Source organism: Lolium rigidum, chromosome 4 (genome assembly GCF_022539505.1).
Source record: "Lolium rigidum isolate FL_2022 chromosome 4, APGP_CSIRO_Lrig_0.1, whole genome shotgun sequence".
Taxonomy (NCBI): Eukaryota; Viridiplantae; Streptophyta; class Magnoliopsida; order Poales; family Poaceae; genus Lolium; species Lolium rigidum.
The window spans coordinates 101,021,615-101,031,702 of NC_061511.1; positions in this window are offsets into that span (position 1 = coordinate 101,021,615).

The window sequence follows — 10,088 nt, forward strand, 5'->3', positions numbered from 1 at the left end:
AGGTGGACTCTCTAATGCGGGCGTGCACCAAACCGTGCACGAGACAAACTCTAACTTCTAAATCGATACACAATCTATTATGCTAAGATACACGGGCTTAACTAGCCCAAATTCTCCGTGCAAGGCCGCTTCATCGATCTTCCATATATAATCTTCCAAGCCCATCTTGATCGGCCCACCTCAGCGGTTAAATCCTCGGTGATAACACATGCCCCCTGGTTTTGGAAATGGTATTTCCAAAATCATTACGCTCCCGTCGGGTCATGTCGTGGCAGAACCGTCGCAGTATCCGTCACTATGATGACTTGCCTTCTCAACTTCTCCGCGTGATTTGGCAGTCTTTTCTCTTTCTTTCAAACACCACTTCCTCGGAAGCTGCCGTGGCATTGAATTTTCACCATCTCCCTTTTATTTAACCGCTATGAACAGTTCGCCTGCATCCTCGCATTAGCAGTCCAAAAACCCTCCCGCACCATCATGTCTTCTTCCTCCTCAGCCCCATCGGACCCCTCCAGCCCGGTCCTCCACGTCCCGCGAGCCGACGCCGGAGCACAACCCGGCGGCGGTCCATGCGGCCAATACCCGCCGCGCCATTGCGGCCGGGGAGGAGTCGGACCATGACTTCTCCATCCGGTCCGAGGACGACCGGTCCTCGACGGACGGGGAGAGCGACCTCCGTTTCCTCGCCGACGGGGAACCGGAGGAGGAGAGCGATGACGATCGCTTCTCCTCGGGACGACTTCACCTCCTCCGAGGGGGTGATGGAGGAAGAAGAGGAGGAGGAGGACGATGACGACGATGACTCCTTCGAGGGCTACCCCCCAGCGAAGCGCCTTCGCATGTGGTGGGGTGACGACAGCAGCGACGACGAGGACGGGGATGAGGCCCCCATGGAGGGCTACGGGAGTAGCGACGAGGAGCCCATCGGCAGCAGTGCCGATGAGAGCTCGAAGGATGACGATGAGGGCAATGACGGCCCGTAGATAGGACCTCTGTCATAGGGTCAGTAGTAGTAGATGGGGCAATGTATCCCCTCGTATTTCCTTCTGAGAGCAATTCAGCTCTTTATGTAAGAAACCCCGCCTATCAATGAAGAACTGTTCCCCACTTTGATTTTGCCGATTCGTCCCCTTTGCCAATGCGTAATGAGCCGATAACAACGCACCGGTCCTTCAACAGAGCAATCTACCAGGCCTGTTGCCCCCCGAGTCTCAGCCAACGCAAAACAGAGACGAGGATACGCGCATGAACTGTGTAGACCTGGGCCTGATCGTGTGTGGGGAAGCTCCTTATGCAGCGTCAGCCGATTTGAACATAAATCGGCTTCTCTGAGCGGAAAGCCTTCAAGGTGAGCTGCCCCCCCGAGTCTTAGCCGAGGCAGAACAGAGCTGTATGGACCTGGGCTCGATCATGTCTGAGGGAGCTCTTTACGCCAAGCTAGCCGATTTGAACATAAATCGGCTTCTCAAAGCAGAAAGCCTTCAAGGCGATCTGCCCCCGAGCTTTCGGTTCTCGCCGGCCAGAAAAGGTTCCTTTCCTTTGATGGATCTAATGTCATCCATCCTTGACCTGATCCGTCCGCCCATGCTGCTTCTGATATTGTTCTTGAAGGAATCTCTCTTGAGTCGATGGCCATGCATCGGCTTTCATGTCCTTAAGTCGATGCCTGCTGCATCGGCTGTGCTCGAAAATTTTCGAATTTTCACTCTTTTTTTTTTTATTTTTACGGCCGACCTGTGCATCGGCCCCCATATTCCAATACCCATCAACAAAAGATGAGATGCTTCTGTTGCATATCCTCGTATTTTCATATACCTGGGTGCCCCCCCGAGCCGATTCTGTCAAGAAAATTGATGGTGTCGGCTCTGTTGGATAACATGCTGAACCCAAGCAGAAAGGTAGGTGAGGATAATTTTGGCCGATTACTGGAATCGGCCTCCACGTTGCTTGCTCGTTGAAGGTCTTGTAAGTTCCCTTCGTAAATTTTTTGGGGCCGATTACAAGGATCAGCCTCTCCTGGTTTGCTCATTGGTTTGATCTAGCTACTTGGTCAGGCTGGATAAAACCAACCCAACCTCTGACTTGACGCGCTTGATGTCGTCCACCTTGAGTGCTCCGTAGAGTCGTGGAGGGCTAAGCTCCGTCGGCAAGACGAGTACCATGTTTGTGCCGGCCCGATGTCTCACCATCGGCTTTCTCTCGTTTGGGGCGCCACTCCATTTTCCGTGGACGACCCTCTTCATCCAGGGTTCGCTGAACTTTTGCAGCCGGATCAGGCCGTGCCTTCCTTAGCGTATGCGGGTACAACCTTTCGGCTTCCTCCGAGGCCGCGCAATCGCCGAACCCTGCGCTTTTGGGAACGGCTGAGTCCGTCGGGGCACCACCTTGGCCGGTGGTACTGTCTTCTTCCACTTCTCCCTCGTCTTCGAATCCTCAAGATCTGCCCAACGAGGTGACTCAGCGCGTTTGCTTTGTGACGGGAGAGGCCCTAGGCGCTCGAACACGGACACGTTGGCTGCCTCCTTCTTTTTCTGATTGCATTCGGGCAATTGCCGATTGTGGGCAATCGGCTCATTCCCGAATCCCAGCGAGTAGTACGAAGAAGGGGCAGTCCCAATGCTCGGCGTTGTCGTCTTGCTCCCTTGATGCTTCCGTGGCATAGCACTCGTGCTCCTCCTCATCGTGATCCCGCCGACGATATCTTCTGGCTTCTCTAGCCAAACGATCTTCTCTATCACCGTAATTGGGTCGCCGGCGTTGGTCATACTCGACTAACATATTTGTTGAGGAGGTGATCGGAGAGGGGTCGCCGATATCTTATATTCTTCACCTCTCCCTCCGTGACATAGCGCTTGCCATCATGACGGAGCCGATCGCGTGGAGCGGCCTCTTCCGTATCCTTGCTGTGAGAGCAGCTGCCCTCATCTCCATCTTTGCCGAGTGGTTTCCAAGTCCTACCATGTTGATGCTCGAACGAGGGACCTGGCCGGCAACCTTCGGGGTAGATGATTTCTACCATGTTAACGGCGGGGAAGGGTTGGGTGTCGACCTTCATGGCGTATCGGTTGAAAATTAGCCGCCCCTTCTCTATCGCCGCTTGGATGTGCTGACGCCACACCCGGCAGTCGTTGGTGGCATGGGAAAGCGAGTTGTGGAATTTGCAATACGGCTTTCCATTTAGCTCTTTCGCCGTGGGGAACTTGAGACCTTCAGGAATCGTCAACTGTTTCTCCTTGAGCAGGAGGTCGAAGATTTGTTCAGTCCTGGTTACGTCAAAATCAAATCCCCCAGGCGGCCCTGGTGGCTTTACCCATTTGCCGGCCACAGGGGTTCCCCCCTGAGTCCACTCAGCCACTGCTATCTCTTGGCCTCCCGCAGGCACTTCATCCTCTTCCGTATCGACCATAACTACTGCACGTTTGAACTTGTCTTGGTACAGGTCGGGGTGGCGCTTGTTCATATGCCGATAGTTTCGAACCATGTGCGCCGACGAGGGATAATCTGCTTGGGAGGCCATGTCCTTGAGCTGTGTTGCAAGGCCTGCTATTGCCAACTCGACTGCTTCCTTTTCAGTTATACGAACCGAATAACATCGGTTCCTAAGATTCCTGAAGCGCTGGATGTACTCCGTCACCGTTTCCCCGCGCTTCTGACGTAGTTGTGCTAGATCGGCAATGCCAGACTCGGAAGCTTCTGAATGGTATTGCATATGGAACTGTTCTTCCAATTGCTTCCAAGACTGGATGGAATTCGCTGGCAGAGAGGTGTACCACCCAAAAGCCGATCCCGTGAGGGACTGTGAAAAGAGCCTCACGCGTAGCTGATCCGACACTGAAGCCGGTCCTAGTTGAGCCAAATATCGGCTGACGTGCTCGATGGAGCTGGAGCCATCTGATCCACGGAATTTGGAGAAGTCGGGGAGCCGATATTTAGGTGGCAGCGGGATCATCTCGTAATCGTCGGGGTATGGCTTGGAATAGCCGATCGCCCTTCTTTCGGCATCATGCCGAACTGGTCTCTCGTATGGTACCGATCTGATCCGCTGTGCTGGCCGTAGGAGTTGCACTCGAAGATTTGCCGGGGTGGCGTACTTGGCCTGCCACGTTTGCTTTTCCAGCTCGAGCCGGCTGCAGGAGCTGGGCTCGGGAGTTTCGTCGGTGTGGCGTTTTTAGTTAGCCACGTCTGCTCTGTCGCCGACGTTCCTCCTGTCTTCGCCGGAGTCCCCGATGTTGTGGCCTAGTTTGTGAGTGCCCAGTCACCACAATCCGGCACATACATGCACGCGTATCCATGAGGGATCTCCTTGGGCGCCTCCATTAAGAACTGGTAGTCACTGGGGTCGCCACCAATTCTGTAGACGAGGAATGCCGGTGTAGTCGGCACTTCAGCCGGTGCTGCCAACGCAAACGGCAGCGGTGGACGGGACTGGAAAGGCAACTCTCCTTGATGAGTCCCGAGAGCTGGTCCTGACGGCGAGTACTGGTGGCTCATGATCTCCTGGATCACGCGCAGAGCGACACGCTCCAGCACGTTGACCAAGTTCTCAGAGTGGCGGTGTAGCGAGTGAGCCACCAGGTAGTTGATCTCTTGCCGCAGACCCCTGGTGCGTTCCTCCGACGGGGAAGAGAGGTCTATCCCATCGAGTGCACCTTCCGGTGAGAACCCCTTCCATCTGATGCCACCGGAACGGGTTCTCTGAAAAGAGCCGATGAGGTCGGCTTCGAGGGTAGCCTTGATCTCGTTGTATTGCTTCTTGAGGTCGTCGAGCGGATCCTCGTAGGTGAGCGGCGTGCCGTCCGCCATCTCGGATGTAGATGGCGATGTGGTTGATGCAGACGATTGTCCCACCGGGCGTGCCAGAATGTGTTGATCGCCAAAACCCACCGGCGGGCAGCGGCCTTGTCAACACTGTAGAGCCGGGGGGAGCCTAGAGCTGCGGCTGGCTGAGACCCCTCCGAGCGACGGCCCGCAATGCTCTTCTGGTCACACACGGCGTTGCGAAGTGCAAGGGCGTGCCACCTGACCTATACCTGGTCAGGAAGGTGATGAGGTTGCCTCGCTTAGTTTCTGCGGGGCATACATGTAAACATTAAATACGAGCCTCGATCGGCTCTCGGGTTATCTCGTGAATCGGCTCAAAGAGCCGATCCACCCATGATCCGTACGGGGTGCACGAATACTTGGCGGTCTCGCTTGATCAAGATAAAGCTAATGAGATCTACGACGATTTAGGGTTTTCACCGCATAACCGGATCATCCTACTCCAGGTTGGGCCTTGCGGCCACGCACGGTGCTCGTAAGCCGATCCTAAACAAGCCCGAAAAACCAACATGAAGTTGATTCTAGGAACATCCCGTTTAGGACTTGCGAACGCCACCCTACGTGCCACTTGGATCCTCCCCCCATTGTAAGGCCAAACTATTGCAGATATTAAACTAATCCTTGTAGAACAAGGAGCAATCGTAACGGATCAGATCTACTAAATAATGATCAAGCGGGGTGCCGCCCCCACACCCGAGATAGGCGTGAGGGCGGCTAGATATGCAAGGGTTGCACTACGTAAGCATGCTTAAACGAAGAACAATGCTAACCCTAACACATCTAATGATAACTACGTTGCTCGCCATCAAAAGCGCTTCAGTACGAGCAACGCATGAACAACGTGGGGCTTGTGTTGCCTAGATCGCAAGATGCGATCTAGGCAGCATGTCGCTTACCTGATAGAAACCCTCGAGACGAAGGAGTTGGCGATGCGCCGAGATTGGTTTGTTTTTGGGGTTGAACGTGAGTTGTTGTTTATTCCATAAACCCTAGGTACATATTTATAGTCCAGCGGACTCTCTAATGCGGGCGTGCACCAAACCGTGCACGAGACAAACTCTAACTTCTAAATCGATACACAATCTATTATGCTAAGATACACGGGCTTAACTAGCCCAAATTCTCCGTGCAAGGCCGCTTCATCGATCTTCCATATATAATCTTCCAAGCCCATCATGATCGCGGCCCACCTCCTGATCGCGGTTAAATCCTGGTGATAACAATGACCCGATGAAAGAAAGACGTAATGATTTTGGAAATGTCATTTCCAAAACCAGGGGGGCATGTGTTATCACCAGAATTTGACCGAGTCAGAGGTGGGCCGCGATCAAGACGGACGTGAAGAATATATATAGGAGAAATACGTGAATCGGCCTTTTACCAAGTTGGGCTTAATTGCCCGTGTATCTGTAACATGTTAGATCGCATCTTAGTTTAGAAGTTAGAATCTTACTCGTGCACGGTTTGGTGCACGCCTACATTAGAAAGTCCTCTGGACTATAAATATGTACCTAGGGTTTATGAAATAAACAACAACCAACGTTCAACCACAAACAAATCTCGGCGCATCGCCAACTCCTTCGTCTCGAGGGTTTCTACCGGTAAGCGTCATGCTGCCTAGATCGCATCTTGCGATCTAGGCAGCACAAGCCCTGCTTACGTTGTTCATGCGTTGCTCGTACTGAAGCCTTTTTGATGGCGAGCAACATAGTTATCTTAGACATGTTAGGGTTAGCATTGTTCTTCATGTTACATGCTTTCGTAGTGCAACCCTTGCATGTCTAGCCGCCCTTACGCCTATCTCAGGTGTAGGGGCGGCGCCCGCTTGATCATAGTTTAGTAGATCTGATCCGTTACGATTGCTCCTTGTTCTACAAGGATTAGTTTAATATCTGCAATAGTTAGGCCTTACAAGGGGTCGGAGGATCCAGCGGCGTGTAGGGTGGCGTTTGCTAGTCCTAGAACGGATGTTCCGGGGATCAACCTCGTGTTGGTTTTTAGGCCCTCGTCTAGGATCGGCTTACGGTCACCGTGCGCGAGCGCGAGGCCCAATCCTGAGTAGGATGATCCGATTATGCGGTGAAAACCCCAGATCGTCGTAGATCTAATCAGCTTTACCTTGACCAAGCAGGACCACCATATGTTCGGACACCTCGTCTGAATCATGGGTGGATCGGCTCTTTGAGCCGATTCACGAGATAACTCTGAGAGTCGATCGAGGCTCGTATTTAACGTTTACGTGTGTGCCCTGCAGAAACTAAGCGAGGCATCATCCACACCTTCCCGACCGGGTATAGGTCGGTGGCACGCCCTTGTGATAAACATCGGTGCGTGCGACCAGGAGGCTTTGCGGGCCGTCGCTCAGAGGGACTGGGGCCAGCCGCAGCCCTAGTTGTTCCCGGCTCTACGGTGTTGCCCGTCTCTGCCCGCCAGTGGGTTTCTGACGTCAACAGTTAGAACTGCTCTATGTGATTTGGGAGCAGGTGTTAGTGTTATGCCTTTTTCTCTTTATAAGAGACTTTATTTGGATAAGTTGATACCAAATGATATATCTTTGCAAATGGCTGATAAATCTACTGATGTTCCTGTTGGCATATGTGAGGATGTTCCTGTTCAAGTTACTAATAATTGCTTAATATTAACTGATTTTGTTGTGTTGGAAATGCATGAAGATGATAATATGTCTATTATTCTTGGGAGACCTTTTCTTAACACCGCAGGGGCTGTTATTGATTGAAATAAAGGAAAAGTTACTTTCAATGTCGATGACAAGGAGCATACTGTTTATTTTCCCAAGAGGATTGATAAAGTATGTGGAGTTAATACAATTTCTAATGTGAGAACTATCAAAGTGGGAGCTATTGATTGTCCTATATATGAGCCTAAGCAAGGATATCAAAGTGTTATGATTGGATCCATATCAATTCAATACAAGGTAACATGATTGATTTGAGGTTTATTTCTTATTATGTCATGTAAGATTTATTTGGTAGCCAGACTTGATCAACCTTGTTAACAAGTACATTTTATATGCATAGAAGAACAAAACAACATCTCTTTCTTCCTCCACTTGCTTTACTTGTTGTAGCACTACTTGTTTTGCAAAATGCTTTAGTTGTTTAAGAGGTTTGAAAATCTTTTTCTGCCCTGTAATAATAATTTTAACACCCAGAAATGTGCGTTTTTCAAAGTTCTCAAAAATTTACAAAAATTATACCGTTCGTCTTATTTTTCAAAGAGCAACCTGGGAGTGCCAGGGGCTGACCAGTGGGGCACCCTGGGGTTGGACCCCATGTGCCGGCGCGACCAAGGAGGAGGGGCACGCCACCCTGTGGTGTGGGCCCCTCCTTGCCCCACTAAGTCATCTCTTCCTCCCATTCTACTCTCTCTCCCGAAAAAACTCGTACTCACTTTCTCTCACTCGCGTTTCTGCTCAAGAGCTCAAGATTTCTCGATCTCTTTGCTCAGCCCAGATTTCCGTCTGAAATTTGGCACATTTGCTCTCCGGTATGTGACTCCTCCGATTATCCAAATAGAATTTTCTTTGGTTGAGTATATCTTGAATATTTTGCTGCTGTAGGTAACATGTTAAGTGACCTTGCATGCTTTTTCTAAGTTGTAAAAAATAGTTTTGATGCATGGATAGTACTCTACCAAGTTCCTATAGTAGTTTCCCTCATTTATATGTCTCCAAATCAACTTTTATACTGTTTGTTCAAAAATTTCAGAAAATGGAGTGGAATAGGCACCAACTCAACCAACAAGAATTGGAGGTGCAAGTTATGAGAGTTCACCGCGAAGAGGGAGTATACCCCTCCTACTACCCATGCACTAATTTTATGAAGAGTGCAGGAATTTTGCAAGATGTTCAAAATCTGATTTCCAATGCAGGGTTGGAAAGTTTTGTTGTTGGTGAACCTTAACAATATGCAAAACTAACCATGTCAGTGGTGCAGGATTTTGAATTCCATTGGTCCCAACCTAACCCCATGGTTCGATATAAAATTTATAATAAAACCATCGACTTGCCCTTTGCTGATTTTTGTGCAGCTATTAGAGTGCCACAATGGCGAAGATTAGGGGGTCGCCGCAGGAACTCTTGAGTCTATACAAGATGATATGTCAAGGGAGAAGCTTCTCAGAGGAGAGTGGTAAAATTCGGAGCATTCAACTCCCAGCTATTCGCTATTTTGCTTACTTTATCACCAAGTGCGTTCTCGCTAGACAGAATGCAAATAAGCTATCCATTCATGATTTAGTTTTCTTAGCTGCTGCATTACAACATGATAGGACTCATAATTTGGGTGCTTTGATAGCCTTTAGACTTGCTACTAACCGTGATAAAGGGGGAATTTGTGAAGGTCTCATTGCCTCTCGTTTGCTAGCCATGCATGGTGTAGAACCTCACCCTCTTGATGTTCAACTTTCTATAGAGAAACTCGATATTGTTTCAATGATTAAACATGACTTTGTTTCTAACCGGTCTAATTTGAGTAACCTGTCTTATGAGATAACATTTTACAAGAAAAATTGGAGAACAACTAAAAGAACTGAAAAACTAGTAGGATTGCCTGCACCTGCTTTGTTTAACCTTGATTCCAGGGAAAATTGGTCGGTCACGGAAGATGAACTAAATGCATACATAGAGGGGGGTGGCCATCATGCAGGGGACGACGCGGAGGAGGCCGAGGAACACCTCGACTTGTCATCCGATGCAGCGAGCTCTTCACATCAACATTTTGGGAATGTGGAGCCTTCAACCTTTTCTTCTGCACAGGGACCTTATTATGACTACACCATGTACGATCCACCGGCGTGGAACCCTGACCCTCGCTGGGGTTGATCTCTACTTAGGCCAAAAGCCTAAGCTTGGGGGAGGTATACCGGCATCACTCATTCATTGCATATTACAATTGCTGGATACTTGTACATACTTGTTTAGCTTCTTAAGGTGGTTTTCTAATAAGAGGGAGATGATATTTGGGGAAGTGCTGTTTGAAAACAGATTCTGGACTGATACCAAAAAAATTCCCAAAAATAGCCAGAACGTTATTTTACGAAGCCAATTTTTGTGCATGTTCCCCAGGTTACTATCTAACTTTAATTAGTTGAACACTTTTCGAGTTGAGCAGCGGAAGATTTTCGTAAAAATAGATTACTGTACTGCTGTCAAGTTTGACGAATTTCTGCTACTTTGTGTTTATGTGACTCTTTTAGTTTTCAACTTCTTGTTTTTGCTTTGTTTCTTTCCTAAAACACAAAAAGAC